Consider the following 26,804-nt stretch of genomic DNA (forward strand, 5'->3'; position numbering starts at 1 on the left):
TTTTTCCCCAAATAGTATGCAATATGGCAAGGAGCTTTCAAAGCATTTGCAGGCCCAGAGCCACATACTTAATTGTGCCTTTTTGTTGTGTTATGCCGTGCAACTGTCATACAGAGAAATACCTGTCCTTTTTGACAGATCAACAAGTTTGGTTTCCAAATGACTCCTTCATGTTGTTAGCTGCAGGCTGTTGTTTGCTAATGTAACGCTACAAACCACGCACTGTGGCCTAACTTCTCCACCAACAGCGATCCTTGTGAACCCAAAGTCCAAATAAGAGTCATCATATTTCTGGGCTATGCCCTTTTGTTTCTCTGTATCCAGCTCTTCTTCTGCTTTTTGTTTCAGTTCCCTACCATCGTGGGGCACTAGGAAACGGTCCATCTCAGAAAGTGCCCTGAATCTGTGAAAATATTGCATACCCCCATTTGGGTGTACGTCATGTTTTATATATGTTAGACCACGACAGTTTTCAAAAATTAAAAGTGCCCCAAAAATGATTACTGGCAAACACCACATGCAAAGCTTTAACATGAACAATGTGCAAAGCTTGAAAAAAACGATTGCGTCATATGCTTGAAAATAAAAGCCTCCGAAGACTCCACATTTGGGTCATCAAGCCCTAGCTTGGATTTCTTTTTAAAGTGAGGTGCCAGACCGGGTCATGGGAGGCCGCAGGAAACCACATCTGAATTCACATTGCACAGGGCCAATGTAAACCTTCAGCACTACTAGTCAACAGTGATACATAGCAACAAACAAATAGTTACCTGCCTGCGTGACTGAATCAAGTGTTTCCCTGGATTTCTGTTTCTCAGACACAGATAGTTGGGTTGCTTCGCTGACGTGTGGAGTGATGCTGCTGCAATGAAAACGAAGACTTTATCAAAGATACACGGGTCTACATGAGCGTGAGCCAAATCCAGCTCCTGTGAGTGAGGCATCACCCAGCATGCAGGACCTAACATTGAGGAACCGGGAGTCAATACACAGCGCACTGTAAATCCAACTTCCACATGACAGTAACATTATCACCACCCACCTCCACTCCCACTGGACATGAGAAAGGGAAAGCCTATGAAATGGGTTTAAAATCCATAGCTGTGACTCCGAAGCAGACTTTTAGAATTGCCAGGTCTTCTCCGCCCACGTAAAAAGAATAAACACACACAAAAAGGCATCCTTACCTTGGGCAAGTCCTTCTACAAAATGACAGGATTTTTGATGGTGTCACTGCTCCTGGGGACTTTGTCTGCTTTCTTAACTGGGATGATAGAGCCAATTGGTGCTCCTGGAATTTAACAAGACCATTAAAAAATATTAATCATAGACCTACACCTACCCGGTCAGGCTGCAGTAAGCTTGCCATGCAATACCTGACACTAAAGTCCATAGGCGTATCTACACGCCGCCTGCTCTGCATCAGACCATGCGAATGCCATGTCTTGATTCGCAGTAGCACCTTAAACATGTAAACTTGCTACTATTGTCTCACAACGTTGTTTGACCAGTTTATTGTATTCTTAACACTCATACATAGGCAAATGAAAGCGACTGTATCACTGGCTAATCCTACCGTATACCATTACGTAGTATGCCATAACTTTGAGAGCTATACCGTGCCTGATAGCACATCCTGCCTGTTCCAACATTGTATGACACATTCAGTCTGCCGTAATATGATGTGTTGCTCCCCTATGCCACTTCTAGCCACCTGCCATTATGCGTCATCTTGTATACCATATCTGGCATGCTTGATATCGTATGCAAACTTAGAACGCCTCACCTAGCCTGCGCTGATAGTGCGTGTTTTTCCTGATTGCCACACCTAGTCTGCCCCGATACGGTGTGTCATCCTTGATTTTCATATCTTGCTTGCTTTGATACTGTGATCTACGCCTGTATGCCACATCTTACCTCCCTAAAATTGTGGGCTATATTATGTGCTATTCTTGGTTGCCCTGTGGCCAAGTGCTTCTCCTGTATGCCTCATCTAGCCTGCCTGATACTGTGTGCTATCACAGAACGCCCCATCTAGCCTACGTCGATAGTGTGCGCAATTCCTGATTGCCAGCCATGCCTGTTTGCCACACTTAGCCTAGCTGATACTGTGTGCTATCCCAAAAGCCATATCTAGTCTACCGTGATACTGTGTACCAGTCCTAAATGCCATATTTAGCTTGATTTGATTTTGCGTGCTATGTCTGGTTGCTACACCCAGCCTGCCCTATTACTGCATGTCAATCCTGAATACCATATTTAGCCTACACCACTACTGTATGTTGCATATGTATATCGCTGTTAGCCTGCCTTGCGACTGTGAATTGTACTCAGCTGGCCTCAAAACGGTGTATAACCTTGGTATTGTATACTCCACACTACCTTATATTCATTAAGTCAGCACCTCATCAAGAACTAGTGCTCCTCCATCCCTATGGCGACCCTGTGGAGTGCCCACTATATGTACTTGAGTATCCTCCATTTCGGGCCTCTGATCTTTTTGTATTCTATTACTACCATAGATATATTAAGGAGTTGTAGGCAAACGCCTGTTATAGCTCAACAGGACCTAGACGTCTTGCACCACAACTTGCTTTCTCACCTCCCTCCGATCCACTGCCCCTACATGCATGCCGTTCTCAACACCCTGATCTCACCATGCTCCACTGCCTACAGAAACAAAAGACTTGGTTCTCGTTTTACAACTGTAACCAAGTTCTGTGCCCGATACAAGACCCTTAGGGTCAATGCCTCCAGCATTGCCACCAAATATCCTCACATTCCTCTACTACCCCCTCCAGCTACGCTCACGCCTAATGCCCCTATACTACTTCCCCAACCTGAAGCTGCCACCATAAAGGGGGCCCTTATCAACGCAAGATCATTAATTGCTCATGCCCTAGATATCTCTGATCTCATCACCGTCAACAACCTAGATTTTATAGCGGTCACTGATACATGGCTCCACCCCGCTGCAGGTCCAGCTCTCATGCTAGCAGTCCCTGACGAATATAACATCATCAGATCCGATAGAACTACTAAGAGCTGTGATGGGGTAGCCATCATTGCCAAAAACACCCTGGCCATCAGAGAAGCGGACAACACCAGCTTCCCTTCTGGAGATCTCCTCTCAGTGAAACCTCCTCTTTCATCAGAGTGGACACTCCTTATTCACACCCTATACAGACCCCCGAGCCCACTATCCTCCTTCGAGGAAGACATAACCGGCCTCCTCTCCCTAAACCCAAAACCAAGCTCACAAATCCTGCTCTTAGGCGATTTAAACCTCGGACTATATGACAATTTAGACACCAATGCCTCAGTTATCCAAAATACCATCTCAGAATTAGGTTTCCCGCTGCGGATTGCCGACCCTACACACTGCAAAGGCAGAATTCTAGATTGGGTAGCAGACTTTAACTGCAATACTAAAATCCTCGCCAACTCACCATGTGCATGGTCAGAACACAATGTCATCTCCTTTGAATAATTTAATTAATTTCAACCTATCGCCCACCAACAGCTACCACCTGACTCAGACCCCTCCACTATGTTAGAACTATATAACCAAAATATACTGAAGGCCCTTGACCAACTAGCCCCACTCAAATTAAGGAAGCTAAACCCCTAGCACACCTTAATAAATGTTTCACCTCAGAATTAAAAACGTTACGCAAAGCCAAAAGAGATGCAGGGGCGTCCTGGAAAAAAATAACCTCTAAGCAGAATAAGGATACATTCATATATACCTCGAATACCTATAAAAAGGCCATCTTAGAAACAAAAAGGAAAAACTACAACACTAGAATCTCCAACGACAAATCTAGCTCAAAGGAGCTCTTTACCATCCTTAAAGAACTTGAATCTCCCTGCACCCCGCCTGACTCTTGCAAAAAAGATGACCTCTGGTGTACGAGCATCCAAAAGGCCCTACTCAATAAAATCACATTACTGCAATCAAAAATCGAAGCTAAAAGTTCTAGCCTATCAACTACTGCCAAAACTAATCAGACCGATCCGAGCTACCAACCTGCTTCACATTCCAAACTAATCAAAGCATTCGAATTCACCCCCGTCACCGTATTAGAGGTTGAGTCTATCATTAGAAGTCTTAAACCATCTAGGTGCTAAGGTGACATCTGCCCAGCCTCCATCATAAAAGAAGGAGCAAAATAATTTGCGCCTTTTATCACCTCCTTTATAAATGCATCCTTTGCCTCCTGCACTGTTCCTAAAAATCTCAAAGACGCTTGGGTCATGCCCCTCATCAAAAAACCTAACCTTGATCCAAATATCCCCACCAATTTCAGGCCAATCAACACTGTGCCTTTTCTCCTAAAAATGTTGGATAAGGCCGCATATATCCAGATCCAAAATCATCTTGAGACAAACAATCTCCTAGGCCTCACACAATCGGGTTTCAGACCAAAGCATGGGACAGAAACAGCCCTCTTGGATCTGAAAATCCAAATGGACGAGGCTAGGGACAATGGAAAACCTGCTCTTCTCCTACTAATGGACTAATGGACTAATGGACTGGATTTAGTCGACCATAAAATCCTAACCAACCACCTCACCACAGCTGCCTCCTTCTCCAGTAAAGCTGCAGCCTGGGTTAATTCCTATTTGGCAGACAGATCCATGAGGGTTTTCTCTCCTACCGCTTCAGCCGCCCCCTCCCCTATCATATGTTGAGTCCCACAGGGCTCTTGTGTATCCCTCACCCTCTACAATATGTTCACTAAACTCCTATTTGACCATCTAGATGAGCTAGGCATATTATATACAAATTATACGGATGATACGCAACAACGTATCACTCTGTCAGGCGACTACCAATCAGACTCCACTTACCTAAACGAAATTTTCAGCAAAATACAGGCATGGCTGGCAAATCACGGCCTTTGTCTTAACGACGACAAAACTGAGCTCCTACTCATTAGCTCTCAGTTAAGACTTAACAAGTTAGGCACAAAATACTCCTCCTTCAACATTGATGGCAACCTCATTAAAGTTGACAAAGAAGCAAAAACCTTAGGCTTCTATCTAGACTCTGCCTTAACCCTTCAAAGGCAAATCAATGCCACCTCATCCTCAACAGCCTACACAGCAAAACTCATAAACGCCTGCAGACCTTTCTTGACTCCCAGCAGCTGCATCACCCTCGCAAGAACTCTCATACTGTCCAAATTGGACTATTGTAATACTCTCTATTTGGGTACCAGCCAGAATAATCTCTACAAGCTACACGTTTTGCAAAATAATGTGCTCAGATGTGCCCTCAATATCCGTCGAGCCAACCACATATCACAAACTCGACGAAACACTAACTAGCTCCCTATCCAAGATAGGATCACCTTTTGAACTCTCATGATCACCCACAAGTGCCTTAACAACTCAGCCCCTAAATATTTGATTAACAAATTCTCCAGAAAAGAATCTACTAAACCTACTAAAACCAACTATGCCCACTGTCTCAACATCCCGAAATACAAATTTAGCAAAGCAGGAGGCTCCAGCTTCCTGGTGCTTGCGGCTAATACTTGGAACAAGTTACCTACTGCATTAAGATCCGAACCGATCGTCCTTTCTGTCCGAAACAAAGTAAAAACATGGCTGTTCTCGCAATCAAACTAAGGACCTCTGATCAATAACGTGACATTGATCAAGCCTCCCTATGGACTATGCCCATAGTCTAGGTACAATCTGTCCACAGGCCGCCTGGACCTGCTGCTAGCTTCTATCTCAACTATGTCTTGAACTTGTAAACTTTGTATATTCTCTGCATCTTGTATATTCCTGTATACCTTTCCATACACTCTGTATTTTATTGTTTACACACTGTATTGTCGTCTGTTTCTGTATCACTGTAACTTTGTACCTAAGTAAAGCGCCCAGATACCTTTGGGTTTGGTGTGCTATATAAGCAAATAAAACAAACAAACAAACAAACCTATTGCTGTGACGTTAACAATAATACTGGGAAACCACACACCACTGCCAGATGGCACTCTTTTTACTGGCCTATTATTTTGCACAGTACACTCTCCCAGTTAGCACACAGACTCCCCCAACAGCTACAAGGAGCTTATTTTGGCTCCCCGGGCCAACTGGTGTCTTACAAGCACACATATGTAGCATTAATGTGCAGTATTTGAGAATGTTAATAAAGAAGAATTAGGACATAGCTAGTACACCTCCAAACATAAGGATCATACATAATGTGCAAAAGTGATTCATATGTGACAAAATGCCAGCTTTTTGTGCAGCATATCACAAACGGACTCCTTCAGACAAAGAGGCTTATTGGCAGAGTTGACTTGTTTGCCAGTGTGGCTGTTAAAAGGGTCAGTGTGGAGTAAGGAAACAATTCTTTATGGAAGCGTTCAGATGGTTCTTCCTTAAGGCGATTGCCTGCCTCAAGCAAGCAACTTTGAACAGCGCTGCTCCACACCAATTTGAGACAGCTTTGTGTCCCTTTGTGGAAAGTAAAATGCCCATTACATGTGCTCTTATTTCCTTGGCTTAATTGTTAGAATTGTCTGCAAGATACAGAACTATATGGGGGTGAGGGGCACGGGGGCGCGCAAAGCAATTCTCTGGTCCCCAAGCGCCCATGTGGCCTCCAAGGTGTGTCTGTGGGGAGAGCGGGTTGCACAGGCTGACCAGCAAAACAATGCTCTGGTCATTGCTTGCGCTCTTCTCTCACCAACGCATCAAAGGTGGCTCCGGTGGGGGGAGAGAGGTCCAGGGGGAAGGGGCAGCAAAGCAGAGCTCCTCTCCCCACTCCCCCTTCTCCACTGTGGCTTGCAAGGTGGGTCCATGGGATAGTGGGGCACAGAGGTAGCGGCAAGCAAGTGCCCTGGTCCCTGCTTGCGCTCCTTTCCCCGCAGCATCCAAAGTGGCTCCGTGGGGGGAGAGAGGTGCAGGGGTGCTAGTAAAGCAGTGCCCTGGTCCTAACTCCCCTGCTCTCTTCCTATGGCTTCCAAGGTGGGTCGATGGGAGAGGAGAGGTGTGCAGGGGGACTTGCAAACAGACAAAGTAAAAATATAAAAAGAAAGCAATGCTCTGGTCCCAACTCCCCCCTCACCTACATGACCTCCAAGGTTGGTCCGGGGGGGTGGGTTAGGGGAACATGAGGGACCAGCAAAGCTGTGCTCTGGTCCCCACTCCCCCTCTCCCCACAGTGTCCAAGGTGGATCAGTGGGGGGGAGAGGTGTGCAGGAAAATTATCAAACAAATAAATAAGTGTGAAAAAAAGAAAACAGGCTTTGGTCCCCACTCCCCCATCTTCTCCCATAGCCCAAGGTGGGTCTGTTTGGAGAGAGGGGTACAGGGAGAAACAGCAAAGCAATGCTCTGTTCCCCACTCCCTCCTCTCACCGCATGGCTCTCGTGTGGAGGAAGAGGGGTAAAGGGCCACCAGCAAAAGAAAAAAGTCAAAATAAATGCAATATTCCAGTCCCTGCTGACTCTCTTCTCCCCCCGTGGCCTACAACATGGGTCAATGGGGAAAGATGGGCGTAGGAGGACCAGCAAAGTGGTGGTATGGTCTGTGCTCTCCCTTTTCTCCCCCGCAGACTTCAAGATGGATTCATGGGGGGAAAGGAATGCAGTGGGACCAGCAAAGCAGTGCTCTGGTCCACGCTTCTGCAGCCTTCAAGATGGATACACAGGGGAGAGGGTTGCAGGGTGACCGGTAAAGCCATGATCCGGAGCTTTCCCATCTCCTGCTCCCTCCCCCACCTAGCCACCTTGGTGGATGTGGTGGCCCAGCAAAACTCTAGTCCCCATTTAGGGGAAAAGTAATCAATGACCTGGGCCAGGCTCCACGCTGGTCGGCAGGGTCTGGTGGGAAGGAAAAAAAACACAGCCTGGACGCACGATCCAAATGCAGGAAAGTGCACGTCCAAGCTGTGTTTATTTCCTGTCGAGTGCACCACACCCACTTGCATCACAGCCCACTAGTTGCAATGAGCATGTCTCTTAGCTGAGAGGCACTAAAATGGATCTGATATTATTTTTCAACACAGTGGCTTTGAGGAGGATTTATCCAGTCTCTTGGCCAACAACACGAAAGACTCCTCGCAAATATTAATCCTGGGTGACTTCATCCTGGGATTTAACGACCCAGTGGATAAACAGGCCCAATGCCATAGCAGCCATGCTCTCAGAACATGGACTTACACAAAAAGTCCTCACCCCGACGCACGTTAAAGGAAGGACCCTAGACTGGGTAGCCGACCTAAACTGTACAACCACTATCACTAAAATAACCCCACAACTGTGGACTGACCACCACCTAATTGACTTCTCCATAGCAATAGATAAACAAGTATCCAAAGTCAAAGTCCTGGCTCTCCCCACCAGATAAAAAAAAAAACATTATGCCTGACAAACTTCTACCTCATCTCCTCCCGTCCCTTAACGCTCTCCCAAGCAACTCTGACCCCAACTTCCTTGTTGAGGCATACAATAACACTATGACTAGGGCCCTCGACATCATTGCGCCACTCAAACTATGCAAAAGCAAACAGAAGGCACCCCTCAATGCCTAGTTTCCCCCCACCTCAAAGAACTAAGACTTCAAAAAAGAAAATTAGAATCACGGTGGTGACACACACCCTCGGACGAAAACAAACTGCAACTAACTCACTTTGCTAGCAGCTACAAAAAAGAAATTATTCGTACCAAAAAAATCTCTTCAATGAAAGAATTTCCTATGCCAGCTCCAACACCAAGGAACTTTTTGTGATCCTTCGGGAATTAGAATCCCTCATACCCGCACTTGACAATGTACCTAAAGACAAACAATGGTGCACTAGCATTCCGAATGCCCTATCTAACAAAATAACTTCACTTCAAAACAAAATTGCCAAAAAAAATTGCCTCCATGACCACCACTGAGACGCAACCTACCAGTCCCACTACAGCCACCAGCACTCCAGCCCATTTCAGATTCTACAAAGTTCCCATTCAGGAAACAGAGAAAATGATTGCATCCCTGAAGCCATCCAACTGCCAGGGCGATAACTGTCCCGCCCAACTAATCAAAGATGCTGCAAGAGACTTAGTGCCTTTCATCTTTAAGCTAATGAATGCCTCCTTCATGACCAACACTGTCCGGAGCAACTTAAAACAGTCATGGGTTCTACCTCTGCTTAAGAAATAGACCCTAGACCCTTCCATTCCCACAAATTACAGGCCCATTACTGCGGTACCTTTCCTCCTCTAAATAATAGACAGAGTAGTCTATCTACAAATTCAGAATTATCTTGAAGAAAACCACCTTCTAGGCTCCCGCCAATCCAGATTTAGGCCACAACATGGCACAGAAATGGCATTAATCGACCTAAAAACTTAAATTGATGAGCTCAAGGACAAAGGAAAAACTGCTATGCTGCTCCTCCTTGACTTGTCGGCGGCCTTCGACCTAGTGGACCATGCAGTCCTTTGCAAACACTTAGCGTCGGCAGCCCACTTCTCGAGAGATGCAATTGCCTGGGTCCAGTCCTTCTTAGATAATAGAACTATGAGAGTTTTCTCCACATTGGCTTCGGAGGACCCAACCCAGACCACTTGTGGCATTCCGCAAGGCTCATGCGTCTGGCCAACCATGTATAACATATTTACCAGGGCCCTATTTGACAAATTGGACAGACTGGGCATCACCTACACTAATTATGCAGATGACACCCAGATCTTCATTCCCCTTTTGGGCCATTTTGACACTGATACGGCCTTGGTAAATGAGATATACCTCCTCATTCAGGCATGGATGTTATCTCATGGCCTCTGCCTGAATGACGACAAAACAGAGATCCTGATTCTGGGATCCGATGCCAACCTAAAAAAACTTAACTTCAACTATTCTGCATTCAACATAGATGGCAACATAATTAAAGTAGTTAAAGAGGTGAAAACGCTAGGTTTCTACCTTGATTCCACCTTAACCCGAAGGAAACAGGTAAATTCCATGGCATCTGTAAGCTCATCAGGGCCTGCAGACCCTTTCTAACAAAAGCACGCTGCATCATCCTCGCCAATGCCCTAATACTGTCAAAATTGGATTACTGCAACGTCCTTTACCTAGGAGCCAACAAATATATCACTGACAAAATTCAAATGCTACAGAATAATGCCCTCAGAATCCCCCTGAACATATCTAACAGAGAACAGGTATCCATAGTGAGAAGAGAACACCTCTGGCTAAAGATAAGCGACAGGAATGTACTCAAAACAGTCTCACTGACATTCAAGTGTCTCAACAACGCAGCTCCCCCTACCTAACTGAGAGAATGGTTAAGAGAACCTCGACCTGCCCAGTCAGAGCAGCCAATTCCCACTGCCTAGAGATACCCAGATTTTAGCTTAAAAAATCTGGTGGAAGCAGCTTCCTGGTAAAAGCCACTCAGTCCTGGAACGCACTACCACTAAACCTCGGAACTGACCAGTCCTACCTCAGCTTTAGGCACAACACCCTTAACTGGCTACGCTCCAATGATGTATAACCCCCTCGGACTAAACCCTGCTACATCATCCCATGCAATCTACTGTTCTACCTCTGTGTAACTATTATGTATCTGCCTATGTAAAATACTGCTCTGCCTATTATGTATCTGCCTATGTAACCTACTGCTCTACCTCTCTGTACCTGCTTGCATTTTTTGTACTGTGTAACTAAGCTTTTAAGTATCCTTTGTACCTTGTTGCGCCCAGTTACCGAAGGGTTCGGTGCACCCTACAAATCAATAAACAAACAAACAAAGAAGCTGTCTTCTCTAGTTTAGTGAAGAAATTTATTTTGGTAAATGACTTGCCAGACTCTGAAGTGCTGGTCTATGGTGAAGAGATCCTAAACTGCTACGGCGAAGAGTTCAGACATTAATGAAACTTGTTGATGCTGAATAGGAGAAGCAGAACTATGGCTGTCTCCTTGCATGTCGGACAAAAAGTCTGACCCACACCATGTTTGCATTTTTATTTTCTTTAAAGTGACTTGCCAAATAAATTTCATGTGACAATTAGCAGAAGGAAAGCCCGATGCAAATGAGCAATCACATATCTTCCAGTTGCCTCAAGCAAACCATCCTTTCAATGACAGTGGAAAAGAGCAAGCTCACAGCAAAGCTCATAGATGGCGCCTGTCTCTTGGGCTGCTGATGCCCGCCTGTGCAGACCTTCAAGGGAGATATACACTCATTCAGGTTGTAGTGGAAATCTACTGTGTGGAGAGTCCTGATGCCAGAAACGGTCACGTGTGATTATAACGAATCACAAAACAACAAATTAATTTTTAACAAACCCAAAACACGTACAAAAATACATTTTATTTCATTATTTTTGGGGGGGCTACCCCCTAAACCTGCCTGTTTTTTTTTTATAAATACTTTTCCCCCACCCAAAAAACTACTATTCCCATTCCCAACCACATATTTGTCGTTTTAACAAATTCATTAAAAAAATTCAATTCGTTATTTTTCATTTGTTAAAATCACTGGATGATGACTGAAACGTTATCACCTGAAGCAGACCCTTCATGTCAGACTGAAGGTCTTCTGCTGGGCAGGGCACACTGGCTGCTCCCTTGGACTAAGCTCCTGAGCTGCCCTTCTATGTCCTCTTAAACTCCAGTCTCCCAAAGACACCGAGGGTTGAACGACAGCAGCTTCATGTGAGAAATTCTCAGGGCTGTTGGGAAGGGGTATGTGGCATCCGTCTGTTGCTTTTGGCTCATTCGTGGCACTTAAACGTTTACTGGTGCAGTAAAACACTATTTGCCTTATGCATCACTATTCTGTCTTTTTGTATGTGTCTGGCTTGTGCTTTGTTAAGAGGAGTACATGTGTATAGCTTTGTTGTAATTGGTTTGCCTCCGCTGTGAATGTAACGGAACGTGTGCAGATGTTCAATGCTTTTCAGATCAGTGCATGTGTGTGTCTTATTTCTTCTTTGAACTATGTGCCTTGTATGTGTTCGATCTTATGATTATCATTTGCAATGATGTGAAATGCTTTGCTTTCCATGAGTCATGATTTAATGTCTGATTGCTGTGTCATCTGTAGATTGGTAGGACATCTTTCAGGAGTTTGTCATTAAGACTATTATTGTTTGCATTGTGTTCTTATCAGGGGCACAGAGTAGGCGGGTGCTCTGGGGCCCGGGCATCCGCCAGGAGAATTAGTTCGGGGGTGAGCCCCCTGCAGGGCTACGCTGGAGAGAATACGCAGTATGTCTCTCTTGGGCCCGGTCCGTGACATAGTAGCTCCGCTCATGAACTATTTCATGATAATCGGCATCATTAAGCGTCCGTTACCTTGTTTGCGGGCGGTATCGAGAGGCTTTTGCAAGTGTGCAGTGCAGTGCACTGACTTTGCAAATTGCAATGCGAGCGCAGCAAGGCTGTGAGGTATTGGGCTGGCTGGCTTCTGAAGTCGGCGAGCCTGGGCAGAGTTTTCCCGGGCCCAGGCTGCTACTGCTAGAACATTCCCGAGTCCGGATGACGTACGTGGTAAATCGGAGACAGATACAGTCGTAGACAGTTAGTTGGCCCAGCCAGCCATTCACGGGCCGGATTATTTGGTGCTCTGAGTCCTGCGCTGTGACAGCCAGGCGGGTGTTGGTTGGCACTCTGAAATTGGTGCCACTGACCTGGACTGGATTCGGAATCTGGTTGGGACCGAGCCTCACCTCTCTGCATGGTCATGTGTGACCGCCACGTCACTACTCCATTCAGGTATCCTTCATCGTGGGTTCCCCGTCACAGCTAGCCTAGAGCCTTCTCTCTCTCTCTCTCTCTCTCTCTCTCTCTCTCTCTCTCTCTCTCTCCCTCGCTCGTTCATCTTTCTCCCATCTTTTTTCCTCTCTCGTCTCTCCACCTGCTTGCTTCATTAACCTTGTTGTCTCTTCTTGTGCGGGTGGTAAGATGTTTTCCTCTGGTTTCTGTGTTGCTCTAAACGCTTTCCAAGACCGCAATAAATACATGTATTATTTAGAAAGAAATATGTCTTTATTTGTTGTCTGCAATGTATGGCAAACGCTATACTGTAAAGACGCACCAGAGTAATTGTGCAAAGCAGGATCAACTATTAGAGTGAGAATAGTTTCGCTAACTATGAACGCGTCCGTTTGCTGCCTACTGAAAATAAAGTTTTCAAAGAAAGCCGCAGAGTATTGGACTCAATATGAAAAAGCACACCCGTGTTTGAGGTGGGTCACACTCTGGAAGTGGGCATACATATTTAAGGAGGTCTGCCGTTTCAAACAAAGTAAGATAAAGGATGGTCTTTCTTACTAAAGTGTATAAGATGTGTAATAAAAATCTTGGCTCCAGAATGCAAATAATTCACAAAAAGGGGCATTGAACGATAGCAGGGACTGGGGGCCAGGGGGAATGCTAACTCACTGTGTCTCTTCTGGAGCTGCAGAGGCTATGGGTGTCTGGGAGCAGAATGGAAATTGAATTGCTACTAGTTAGAGGGCAGAACAAACTCCGGCCTTCGGCCCAATAGGGTTTCGCGTGAGAACAGAAAGCAGGCAAACATGTCAGATACAAATGAAATTAGCCCACCGCAAAAGGGAGATGTGTTTCCCTTCTGTTCCGATGTCAAGGAAGTAAAGGCCAATCAAAATGGCACGATCAAATTCATCCCGTCCACCTTCCAAGAACTAAACCGGCAGATAAAAGCGCAGCGACGCAGACGCCCTTCCTCACCTTAGTTACCAGTGAGGGCCTGCCTGACAAAGGGGGCAGGGGAGTGTGGAGGTGTGGGGGTGGAGGAGGGCTTCAGTATTGCAATATGGAGGTTGGGGTTTATAATACACGGCAGGATTGCCTACTTGTCGCCCCACATGTGTAGCTAGAATGCCATATGCACATTTCGCACAGCCAGCCCCATGCGTTTTTGAGACACCCACAGCAGGCCACGGGGGGTTTCTTTGATGACTGGGTCCAGCTAGTTATTGCAGCATCATTTTGTGGCAGAGCTCGAAGTTCTCGAACCGTAATCTCACCTCCCGTCCCTTCCCCGCTCCATTGTCTGTTTTGAAAGAGCCCCTGCATCCATAGTTCAGGGCTGCATTCCCAGCCAAGCGATTGGCTGTTCTGCTCCTTGTGTTTAATTAATTAAATCATTAATTAATGTTGTTGCGAGTGGAAAAGGACAGAGCCCCTTTAAGAGGGAAGCCCAAGACTGTGAGAGGGAGCGGGAAGCGGGAGGAAAGGGAGGGGCAAGGGAAGAGGAAACACAGTCACTGTAAGGTGCAATAAAGTGAAGGTCATGAACAACCCTGGCTCCGGTGTGATATGTCTTTGGGTGTGCATGAGGCCCAGTTAAGAGGAGTACAATAACTGGTGACGAGGCCGATGAGAGCCCATGCTCTGCACCAGGCAGGGCCTGTGTGCCCAGCAGTGGTGAGGGGCCCGTGTGCCCAGCAGTAACGAGGGGCCCCTGTGCCCAGCAGTGACCAAGGGCCTGCGCCCGCAATGAAGAGGGGCCCGTGCGCCCAGCAACGAAGGAGGGCCTGTGAGCCCAGCAGAGGGCCTGAGCGTCCAGCAGCAACGAGGGGCCCGTGTGCCCAGCAGCTACCAAGGGCCTGCGCGCCCGCAGTGAGGAGGGGCCCGTGCGCCCAGCAACAGAGGCGACGGAGGGCCAGTGCGCCCACAACAGAAGAAGACCTGTGAGGAGCTCCGGAGGAGGGCCTGTGTGCCCCGCAGTGAAGAAGAACCCATGAAGAGGGCCCGTGAGCCCAGCAACAATAAGGAGAGAAGAAAGCAGAAGGACCCAGCGGACCGGCCATAGGAGATGTGCCGTGAATGAAGAGGGACATAGAGGCAAGCCCAGCAACAAGGAAACCGGCGGGGTGTCCGGCAGCGAAGCGCCCAGCAGTTCGTGCCAGAGCACGGAAGAGCCCAGCTCTTGTGTGGATGTGACACGGTGTGCAATGGTGCCGCGAAGGAGGGCGAGGAGCGGCTGACAGGCCCAGCCCAGCAGCGAAAGGAGATGTGCCCCGACGGAGAAGCACTGGTGTGCCCGGCAGAAGAGGACTTTAGGAGACTCACAGAAAAGAGTGCCTGTGACCCGGGCAGCAGTGAAGGAGCCCAGCGGTGCACAGCTGCACGCGGGAAGATCCAGTGAGCAGGAGGACTCCGCCAAGGAGACGAAGTGCCCAACGAACCCCGCGACCCACGGAAGGACCCGATGAGCTGAGGCCAGATGCTGCAAGTGACGGAGGCCACCCTGACGATGGGAGCAATGAGCAGCACGGCTGGGAGCCGGTAAGGACCCCCTCCCCCACTGCCACGGCCTTGAAGCAACCCACATGCACAACACGCTTGCATGCGAGCATATGGAAACTGAAGAATATGTGCACAAACCTGACATCACTAGATAGGTATCCCGCTGCACAAGAGGTAACCCTTTCACCACGAAGACCAGTAGAGCTACCCACCCCTCGAGCCCACCGGATAAAGGCCACATAAACATTGGGCAAAGACCAGGTGGCACCAATCCTCAGGCCTACAGAGGGATAACCACAGACCACCACTACGGTGACCCCACGCTGCTCGGGTCAACTGAAGCGAGTGACATTGCAAGTACTCCCACAAAGCGGAACAATACCAACCCAGCACGTCCCAGACACCGCCGCAAAGACACAGTGTGTCCCCATGTTGGAAGCTGCCAACACCCCATGAGGGCGCCAGCACACATTGGCCACTTCAAAGGACCCATGATCACTGCCACGGAGCAGCGTGCCACAGAAGCCCTCAGCCACTACTCCTACCCCAAATGCCCACAAACCAGGCCAGCAAAGGCGGATAAGCTCATCCGCCATACGGAAAACTAACTCGGTGCGCACTCCAGCAATTGGCAACACAAAGGCCCCCTCCACCACAAAGACTAGCAGAGTGGCACTCCAAGACAAGACCCCCTGCCAACTTGCAGAAGCCCAAGACTCGTGGCCTACCACCACTAGCAACACCACCACGGCACCTTGGCCTCACCAGACCTCAGAAATAAATCGAAGCAACAAAACGCAGCCACACCACGCCTAGACACAGCTCCTACAATCTCGAGGAGAGAGACACCACGAACACCGGCCAACATGGACGACCAATCGCAAGCACCTGACCCAGGAACACACACCTTAGAAAATTCAAGCACCACACTCCTCGCCAGCCTCATGAGACGGACCAGCCCATTCGCCCTGAACCTGCACCATGACCAAGGAACAAGGTGGAAGACTGGGTCGAAGAGTTTGAAGACTTTCTAGGTGCAATCGGGAACCAAGACCCCCAAACAAATTCAGCATATTCAAGAACCTGGCAGGAAAAGAAGTAAAGGATATCATCAAGACAATTCCAGCAACAGACAAGACCACATACCCACGCCTTCTCAATGCAGTCAACGACAAGCTGATAGTAGGCTCCAATAAAGACTACGAACGCCTTGAATTCAACCAACACAGGCAGCGTCCACACAAATCCATTGGAGGGTTTGTCTTACGTCTCCAGCAGAAGATAGTGAACTGCGACTTTGCCAACTTCAATGATGAAGAAGCTATAAGACTGAGGATCATAGAAGGGTGCACCTCGCCAACGCTCAGAAAACTCCTTCTCAAAAAGCCCCTAACACTTGCGAAAATACTCAATCTGGCAAAAACATATGAGAGAGTTGATGCACAGGCAGCCGCCATTGAAAATAAAGTTGAACGCAACGCCATCGCGGCCCTCACAGAAGGACAACCGCAACACTCAAAGGCCACTCGACCCTGGACACGGCAAAAACTCAGAAGACACCGGCAACAAAGCCCGAGCAGAGAGCAATGCCACAGGAGGGGCTGGAAACACGCGCACAGACAACCATACTCAGCCCTTGGACGAATATGCTGGCGCTGTGGTCAGGAAGGTCACCTTCAAGCAAAATGCAGAACAGGAACACCCACAAGCGCTGCATGCCAACCCACACCACCAGCCCAGGCAAGATACTCGAGTCCACCAATGGCAAGGTCAGACATTAGGAAAGACACAGAGGTCGTGAACACCAGCCCACCTAGACGTCACAGGCATGGACACCCCCTACACCCTGAGTTGACCCATCCAAAAGAGGATGGACTGGCACTTGGCACACAAACCTCACCCGCCCTGCGAGAGGACTATGAGCCTCACTCGCACCCAGTACCCTTCGGGACGTCGTACCGGGCAGGGGAATGTGGAAACCACAGGAAACGTCGGCACAAGGCAACTACAACATACAGGGGCAGAAGAACAACCCCTAGACAAACCCCAAAGCCATGCTGTCCAATGGAGGCCAGCACAGACAGTACAGCAAAAAGGACAGTCACAACGCTACCCAACCCAAGGAGACCGCAGAGTGCCTGACGCCATCCGCATGATACCGAGTCCTGCCATAGGGCAGAGCCGTCTCAGCTACCGGACAGCACTACAGTACGCACTCATCAGCATTCACTATAGGCCATTCGAAGTGACCCACAAAAAGGACCACGTACATGAGCAAGACGCAGGAGAGGCAAGCAAAGCCAAAGGACAGACTAATCGAACAGATCCTATCCTAGCAACAAGGGACGAAGAACAAGTGACAACCATGACAAGGAACTATGGCAAAATGACACCAAAGGACTCCCTCCTACACGAGTTATACTTTGAAGAGCATGAACCAACGAAAGGGGAATCGATTGAGATGGAGGAACAAGAGAGAGCAGAGATTCATGAAACACCACAACGAGAGAGTGCAGAGGAGACCCACGAGCAACCAGGCAGGCCCCATCGAACCACAAAGAGATCCCAACGGTTTATCGAGCAAATGTAACCCGGGAAGTCTCATGTTAAGCAAGGGGGAGGTGTTGTGAGTGGAAAAGGACAGAGCCCCTTTAAGATGGAAGCCCGAGACTATGAGAGGGAGCGGGAAGCGGGAGGAAAGGGAGGGGCAAGGGAAGAGGGAAGTCAGTTACTGGAAGGAGGAATAAAGTGAAGGTCATAAACAACCCTGGCTCCAGTGTGATATGTCTTTGGGTGTGTATGAGGCCCAGTTAAGAGCAGTACAACAAATGTGTTTATTGTTTGCTTGTTAGGTGCTTATACAGCAAGTAATATACTGTTTCACAGGGCGAGGGGGGGACAAGGGAGTGAAAAACATATCAAAACACAATAATTAAGAGCAATGGAGGTAAAAGGAGGTAAGGACTATGCCTTGTGAGTATTCAGAACGTGCAAGTGCAGCAAGGAAAAGGGCAGAAGGAGTAAGTGCTGGGGGGGTCCGGGCTCATGGGTGAGCCACAGATGAAGTGCTTGGTTGTTGAGTGCTACATGGAACAATAAGTGCAATCCTCAGGGCAGAGGGAGTGCCAGGGCAAGGGCCAGGGCAAGTGCTGAGCAAAGATAGGAGCTGGGGCGATTGGGTGTGGGAGGTCAGGGGCCCGAGGATGCATAACGGTCCCAGACACCAATCACAGCAACTGTGCGATTAGCAGAAAAGTGAGAAGGGAAGGAGGAGGTGAAGAGGAAGGTCTTGAGGAGCGTCTGGAATTTAAGAATTCTGCTTATGCTCTAGCAGCAACTTGCATGCATAATGTAATAACCACTGGCAGATAAAGTGTATCACGCACTGTACGAGCATTGTCCAAAATGGTGAGGCAGCCATCCTGACCCTCACAGCACACCGTTATTTATGTCTGATCCAATGTATTAGGTATTTAGAATTTTGGGGCAATAGCTAGCTATACACTTGCGCACACAAATAACAGTGACTTTGGCACAGGCAGAGTTAAAAGGAAATAGCAAAGCAGTCCCTCATATAAGAAGAGATCCTCGGTGCCACTGCCATATGCTCAATAAGACGTTTGAACATGCTCTGAAGACACTGTGAATGGTCCAATACCTTGTTTGAATGGTATAAGGAGGTTTTTGTAGTGCACATGTGCAGTGCACTGACTTTGCAAATTGCAATGCGAGCGCAGCAAGGCTATGAGGTCTTGGGCTGACTTCTGCAGTAGGCGATCCTGGGACTGGAGGCAGAGTTTGCTCTGGCCCAAGCTGCTACTGCTAGAATATTTCCGAGTCCCGACGCACATGTGATGTCAGAGACAGTGACAGACAGCGTGCTCAGCCCAGCCAGCCTGAACCATTCACGGCCCGGATTATACGGAGCTCTTGAGTCCTGCGCTACGACAGGCGGGTGTTGGTTGGCTCCAATGATCGGCCCTTTGCCACTCTGAAATTGGTGCCACTGCCCTAGATTCTAGATTCGGAATCTGGTTGGGACCGAGCCTCACCTCTCTGCAGTGTCCTTTGTTACTACCACCACTGCTCCATTCAGGTTGCCTTGTGAGTTCCCCCATAGCTAGAGCTCCCTCTCTGTCTCTCGCCCTCACTCTTTCTTTTTCCTATTTTTTCTCTTCTCTCGTCTCTCCTCCTGCTTGCTTCATTAATGTTGTTTGCCCTTCTTGTGTAGGTGGTATCATCACTCCAGGGTGATGGGTCCATCACAGTCAACAAGCCATATTTTCAACCCCTGCCCATTCCATACCTGTAACCCTCGCACGGTTGCTTAACTCCTCATGCACTGGAATCATTTTCACCCCCCTCTTGCCCTCCAGATGCGGCCAGCCTCTCTCTATTTTCTTGTCTCTTTGTCCATTAGTAGCTTGTGTGTATTTTTTTTACCATTTGGACATTTAGTAAAGTGCTTCATAACTGTATACGTAACCTTAGCTAAAGTGAGCAACACAAAACACCCATTTAAAGACAATCTTGAGATGCGCAAAAATAAAGTCGCTTTATGTCACTAATGAAATGTTTTGAACATCATGATTAAGAACGAGCAGGAGGTTTGTTGCAAAGAATCTGCATATCTTTGTTTATGTTAGGCAGAATTATATGCAGTACCCTTTGGGAACACCACATACAATTAAGACTACAAGTGATAATACAATGTCACGTTTGGTACAAGCCTATACTACACAGTTAAAGTGGTAGCAGTAGCGAAGCAGCCAGACTTATCTCAAGAGTAAGTGAGCAGTATCAAATAGTTACTCAAAGGACAGCCATTACTATGATTCAGGCAAACACTGACTCAAGGTTTTCAAGTAAAATAATATACATTTATTTCACTCTTCAGTTGTATAACATTACACTATTATAAGCAGTTTAAAAATCACACTTTTAATACACCACACCACTTCCCATAAATTCCAGACAAGTTAAGCTCACAAAATGAAGTGGGAGCAAAATGTCACTCCAGCAATTTAAAAGGGAGGGATAGACAAAGTTAATAGAAATTAAGTCACGCCAACAGGTAAGTACTCAGGACAATTGAACAAGAGGAACTACAGTGATAGCATCATATAGAAAGGCTTATGGCCAAAGTCAATGGGTCAAAAGTCTTTTGCTCAAGATCACACAGTTCAGGGTAGTTTGCGGTAAAGTTCTTGGAACAGATTCCGGATGAGGTTGGTTGATATAAAAGTTAGGTCAAGGAGAAGAGAAGGACAAACCCTCGGATTGGAGAAAGATTTCAAACACTTTCACCGCGGTTGAACGAAACGGACAACCAGATTTGCACAGTACCTTAAAACGGAGAGGGAGCTGTAGCTGAGGTGGACGTTCCTGGTGGTTCCTGCAGGCTCACGGTTCCTGAAGGGACTGTCGGACTGACATGAAGTAGGAAGACTGGAGGGTCATGCGTCACCGAGGGAAGAAGCCAGCAGCAGAGCAAAACAACAAATAAAAGGTACACTCCTTAAAATGAAAGCAGGGTCCGACCTTCCTGGCTATCCAGCCCACTGTAGCTCTGTACAGTGAATTCAATCAGAGGAGGGGTCCTGGCTTGTGGGTGAACTGGTTGGTCCCACCAGCTCAAGGGAAGAAGTTTCCTGGAGAATCTTCTCTGTCGTCGGATGCTTAAGATTCGGACCTGCAGCAGGGATTCACCAGGCGGTTCAGTCATTGTAGGGGTTCTCTTCTACCAGCTCCTCATTGGTTCTTTCATTCCAGTGGAGACTCTGCCTTTCCAGTCCCAGAGACCTGCTTTTTATGCAGTGTTCCCCCATTCATAGAGCCTGGCTGTCAATCACAGATCAGGGTGGCTGTCCTGGCAAGGACAGTCCCCTCAGCCAATGAAACAGGAGTGCGACTTGCGTTACCAAGGGAAGCCATGGCAGGGGTCCAAAGATCCCTCCCTCACATCCTGCCTACCTAGACTTTCAGGCGCCTTAAGGAGGGCTTCTGTGCAGAAGCCTGCAAAAAGACAGCGAACAAAGGAATCATCCCCAGTTTGGCAGGCAGAGAAAAACACAAGGAAGACTTTAACAAAAAGAAATGGCAAATAAACCCAGTCTGAGCCAAAATAAAATGTATTCGGTCAAGCGGGTTCATGTTGGAGGCTAATATAATAGCCTAAAACAATACCAGGTTTATATAAGATAATCACGGTAGAAAAGATAGGGTAGTTACCACTGCCACCAGCCAAGTCTTAATGTAAAGGGAGCAAAACAAGGCTCCAAGAGACACAGACAAAAAGGGATAAGAGTTAACCCTTTCCAATACTCCATGTAAGATGGGGTGTACTGGGTCTGTGTTTTAAAGTGACTAAAATAAAGTTAATGGCAACTTTACCTTTTCTGAGGGACAGTAGTCAGCCCCAGAAAATGGAGTCAGGGGGAAGTCTTAAAGACAACCCTGTGTCACTGCACTGAAGGTGCTATGTAACACACATAAAAAATATGAGACATGGAGTAGGTGAGGCTCCAGTGCCCAAGATCACACAAAAAGTGAAAACACACACAGCAAAACAAATGTAAGAGTGGGAAAAAAGGCTCACACTCTTACCAGGTGAAAAAAATAAATCCCACAGGGACTCTTTAGGTAAGGGAAATCAGCCGTTTATGAGAATTCTCCCTAATAGTTTATTAGACAACTTCTTTTATTACATGCCTTAAAACCACTGAAAGTATAGTGGGCTTAATTAGATTTTTCAGATTGACATTATCTTGCATTCTGGGATTTACAGTTTACCATTTGGGATGTAAAAATTAAAGCCACAATTATATTCTTTGGCTTAACATGCTGCTAAAAGGATTTTTCATGTTAGCATGTGGCTTTATTGCCCCCCAGGGTGGTGGTGGCAGTCATTTCTGATGACCCTATAGCCAGAAATGTATGACGAGGAAGAGGTACATATCCCCCGTTATACTTTTTTTACTACTGACCATCATAGGGATAACTGGGACAAGTGGTTCTCCACATGGGCGTAGGAACCAGGGGGGATGAGGGGGCCATATCCCCTCCACATTTCTGAGTGGGGGGATACATTAGGATGTGTCCCCCCACACATATCAGAGCTGTGACTTACAGGTAGATTGCCAGCATGGGTAACTGTTGGCAATTTTCATTTTTAAGTGCATCCTAGAGCCACAGGTTAAGTCACCATGTCGTTCCCAGCCTTTAAAAAACAGGCGATCCATCTGCTGCCCTGACAGTTGCATCCTACTATCTTTGTGAAGGGTAAAGGAGGGGGTGTTAGACAAGGGGCTTCTTTGCAGCGGCTGAAAGAGTGCAGGTTGGCTAAACAGCATATAGTTTGGACTGTGGTGTCCACATAAAATGGCTCAGCTGGTTGAGCGCTCTCGGCTGCAATCGGAGTGTGATTTGCAGGTTTGAATCCTGGTAAGGGCAACTCAGCCTTTAATTCTTCAGAGGTTGACAATAAATGAGTACCATCTACGGTTGGGTGATAATTGTATGTAAATATGTTCTCTGTACAGCACTTGAGAGATATAAATCATTTAACAATATACATTATTCTCTCACAGTTAAAATTGCTTTTCTGGATCTCTAAAAAACGTTCATACTTTTTTGAACTTAGCCCAAACACAAAACAGTACCTCGTGTAACTGTATGTTTTTCTGTTAGCCTGAACTATTTCATGTATGCACTTTGTCTATTAATGGGATTAGCCTTTGGCATGTTTCTTTCAATAGAAAACACACTTTGCAATATTGTATGTTCAATGCATATACTTCTATTTCTTTCCATTTTACTTTGTTACATACAGATCTGTATGCAGCATGAATAATAATGTATTATCTGATGAGGAAAAGATTAATCTCAGCTTTCTTCTGTGTTTTATTAAGTAAAAATAAGTGTTGAAATCTCTGACCTCAAAAGACTTTGGGCCAGATTTTCATAAAGTGGTGCAAGTAAAAAGTGCAGAGGAGGTGCCTTTTTCCTTGCGCCACTTTAAGAAACTAAGATGGCCTGCACTTTTCTTGAGGACTGTGCAGTGGCTCAAAATGTTTTGGACAGCCCGCTTAGATACATAAGTCACGAGCGCATTCCTGACTCTAATGTATAAATCGGTCCTTTAGCGCCCAGGTAGAGGAGTGTATTTCACAGTCATAGGTGCATTCATTTATTTTTATTTTCTTTATTGTATTTGTTAAAGTGTGGACCTAGCTTGAGAGCAGCAGAGAAATCTACAGTGTGTTAACAGTAGTGCGGTTTTGTGCATCTGCATGTGCGTCCATTGGGATTTGTCCTTGGCCAGGTGCTGTTGAAAAAGCAACATTTTTAGAGATTTCCACAAATTCGAGAATTGTGCAGGCATCCGAGTCACTACTGGGATTGAGTTCCATAGGCTGAGTCTGACAAGAGAAGAATGGTTTGTGGGTCAACTCTTTGACGATGAGTTATGATTCAAGACGGTTGCTCGATTTGCTGCACGAGAAACGCGTGCCACCATGTATGTGGCGCTAAGATGCTGGGTACCCTGGTGCGCCATTTGTGACTGCTTTGTAGATGATACAGGCAGTCTTTAACAATATCCTGGCCTGGGGGGAAGCCAATGTAGTTTGTGCAGGATTTAGTCAAATTTCCACCCACCCGTAATAAGATGTGCTGCAGCGTGGCACACTGCCTTTAGGGGAGCCAACTCTCCATCCCATAATTTTTGTTATCAAATGACATTACCTACACTCAGTGCTATAGCATCATTTATGTGGGGGTGGGGGTTACCAGCAGGGCTGTGCAGAGGCATGGATTGTCTGCGCGGGAGGCACCAGCTCCAGCATATGAAGTCATATGTTTGCAGCATCCATGTATTAGGCTCTCTTCTCTTGGCTACTATGTGCAAATGCGGTCATATAACTGCCTGTGATGTCACTTCTCTCTATATTTGCCATATATTTGGCACAAACATACACCCGCCCCCCCGACCCCTGTAAAATTCATAAGTCGGCTCCCCTAAATATGAGGAATTTTACAAAGCCCACACGTCCGAATCTCGCCGCCTCTTTAATTTTCTCTAAGTCATTCTCAAATATCTTCGTGGCCTCTAACCTCCTTATCTCTAATATACTTGTTTTACTCCCCCTCCTTATTCTCTCCGCTCTCAATCCCTCTTTATCCGAGCTGTCTCAAGCCTACCTGCTCCCCGTCCCGTTTTCAATCTTTTTCACTCTTGGTTCCAAGTACTAGAACTCTCTGCCCAAGTGGTCGAAATGCACAAAAAGAAGTAGTAGCACTATATTCCCTGCAGGCCCGCCCACGCTCCCCACAACTACCATCTCCCGCGCGCAATACAAATCCCCTACCTGGGTCCCTCCTTGCCTCCATTACACCCCCGCCAATGTGTAAAGGCTGAAAGAAACACAGTGAAAGATAATGTAAAATACATTTGAAATGACCGCCATTACCTTTTTCATTGTTCACCACAGCATGCAGCTTCATGCAACCTCCCCTTTCTAATCATGTCTAATCACCCACAAAAAGATTAATGCCAACCTCCCACCTACCCATTAACTACACATACAGCCATGCCTGCAATATTTTCACTTTAAGTTGCTTAAATGGAAAATAAAAAAGTGATTACTGAGGGAGCAGGGTTAGGATGGGGTTTGGGAATGGGCTTTGTTCCAAGCAGGCCACCGGAAAAATACCAGCAACCCCACAGTTCTAAGATCCAGCAGGTCCCAGGCTCCAATCGCAGTAAGGCAAACGCAGAGGCGAATGCGCCTGCTGTTTAAGGGTCAAGTTATTCCTACATTTTTATTTTAAAACAAAACAATTCCAGAACGGTTTCTTTTTAAAATAATAGTATAGGAACTGTAAAACTTAAATAAAAAAGTAGAGGAGCAATGCTCCCCCCTGCTCCCACCCACCTCGTCCAATGCTCTTCCCTGACTATTTTCCATTCCAGGCTCAAAACTTTCTTTCTTTAGCATCTTAATGTTTTCTTGTACCTCATCATTCTTCCTTTTAAAGTGATAATACATGCCAGGGAAGGCTGGCCATGGTGGTATTGGTCTTCTACTACCCTTACTAGGGACGGAGCATACTCAGACAGCCAGGTCGTTACTGCCAGAGTCCGCCCACCATGGCAGAAAATGTTGGGATGCATATCCCGACCACCACCCCTCCTAAATGATTCAGATTGCGGAAAATATATTAGAATAAGGAAACAAACACAAAAACAGAACTCTCGTCTTTCTCAAAAGCAGGTGCACCTAGTCTTCTTCCCTAGCGGGTTGTATTTTCTTGGTCTGATTATTGGGAGTTACCCCACAGAATGATCGCCTCATTATACAATTAACTTTGGTGTGCACTCAATACAACTTCGTACCAGCACACGCATGCCACTCACCGCAGATTTAGACAAAAGGTGGAAACTACTACTTATCTGCAAAACCTGTATTCAGCAATTTGCATATATCTATATTGAACATAATACCCTTTGGAAACACATTCAAGTAGCAGCGGCACTGGTTGTGACCCACTGTAATTGTTGGTCAGTCTATCTGTCATGTGTGGTCCCCTTCAGGGATTGCTCATCGCCAGTGTTTCGGAATGTCCACCGTTTTTTAAAATGTGTATCTCTGGCAATAAAGTCGAGTGCCAACCGGCAAAGGAAGATGACATCAGAAGATCAGAAAGGAAGCGGCAGAACTACAGAAGTGCAGACAGGTCATACTGCCGTGTGCCTTGTCAGTCCTGGGCCCTTACATGCCCAGTGGAACACCACTGGGTTTAGCAAATGCCTCTCGGAGTGCATCTCGTCTCGGGAGGCTAGCTCAGCAGCAACGTGCTCGTGTTGGAAGCAAAACGATACAAAGCAACTGGGTCGCGCTTTAAAACCTCTGGGTATTAAGCGCGTTATAAATAACCTATCATATGGAGGGAGGCATTTCATTTTTTTCCCTTATGAAGTCCAAAGAATTCGTGTCAACTTCAGTGCAATTCACTTTACACCTTAAACTAAATGACCCACTTGGATTAATCAATGCACCCTTTTGTAAATGCACGAAAAGCAGCCCTCTTCCATCTCTTAATATTTAACCATTAACCCTCCAGATAATAAAGCAGCAATAGGTGACCTATTTACCTGTAAACTCTCACGAAATAGGTGCTCCTCTGTCAGTGTTTAGCAATGGAAGATGCCTGCACAGCCCCGGGTTTCAGCCCCGGGTTTCAGTCACTTGCCGGGACAGACACTGGGGCAGCTCCGCCTTCCTTGCATTATTCACACCCAGACACAGCCTTTTTAAGCATCATTCATGGACTAGATAACCTCGTATTCCACCTACTTTCCCTCTGAATAGATGTATTATTCATAAGCATCAATGACGTGAGTGTAGTATTTTCTTTGCTTTGTTAAATCAGACTAAATGTGTGCCTAAGGTGGGGCCCTTCTGTCGCACCCGCAGGGATACAGGGAGGAGGAAACATAGGGTCAGGGTACAGACTGTAACATGCAGTGGGAGGCCAGAATGGAACACTGATATTCACAGATTTAA

At 46.8% G+C, this 26,804-nt stretch overlaps 1 protein-coding gene across 6 annotated transcripts in view; it reads right to left on the reverse strand.

Moving 5' to 3' along the window:
• Window positions 1–26,557, reverse strand: part of LOC138527438 (arylamine N-acetyltransferase, pineal gland isozyme NAT-3-like) — a 79,263-nt gene extending 52,706 nt beyond the window's left edge. Inside the window, exons 1-4 of one of the 6 annotated variants that reach the window (XM_069638615.1) lie at window positions 26,393–26,555; window positions 24,606–24,651; window positions 1,188–1,291; window positions 771–859 (exon numbers count right to left, since the gene is read on the reverse strand). The gene's annotated coding sequence lies outside the window, so the exon portion shown is untranslated. Of the gene's footprint in view, window positions 1–770; window positions 863–1,187; window positions 1,292–20,583; window positions 20,994–24,605; window positions 24,652–26,392 lie in introns of those variants that run through there. The other 5 variants (XM_069638580.1, XM_069638606.1, XM_069638596.1 and 2 more) reach the window with 5 other exon arrangements.
• Between the last annotated feature and the right edge of the window lie 247 nt (window positions 26,558–26,804).

This window comes from Ambystoma mexicanum, chromosome 1q (genome assembly GCF_040938575.1).
Source record: "Ambystoma mexicanum isolate Mex_15411 chromosome 1q, UKY_AmexF1_1, whole genome shotgun sequence".
NCBI classification, from domain to species: domain Eukaryota; kingdom Metazoa; phylum Chordata; class Amphibia; order Caudata; family Ambystomatidae; genus Ambystoma; species Ambystoma mexicanum.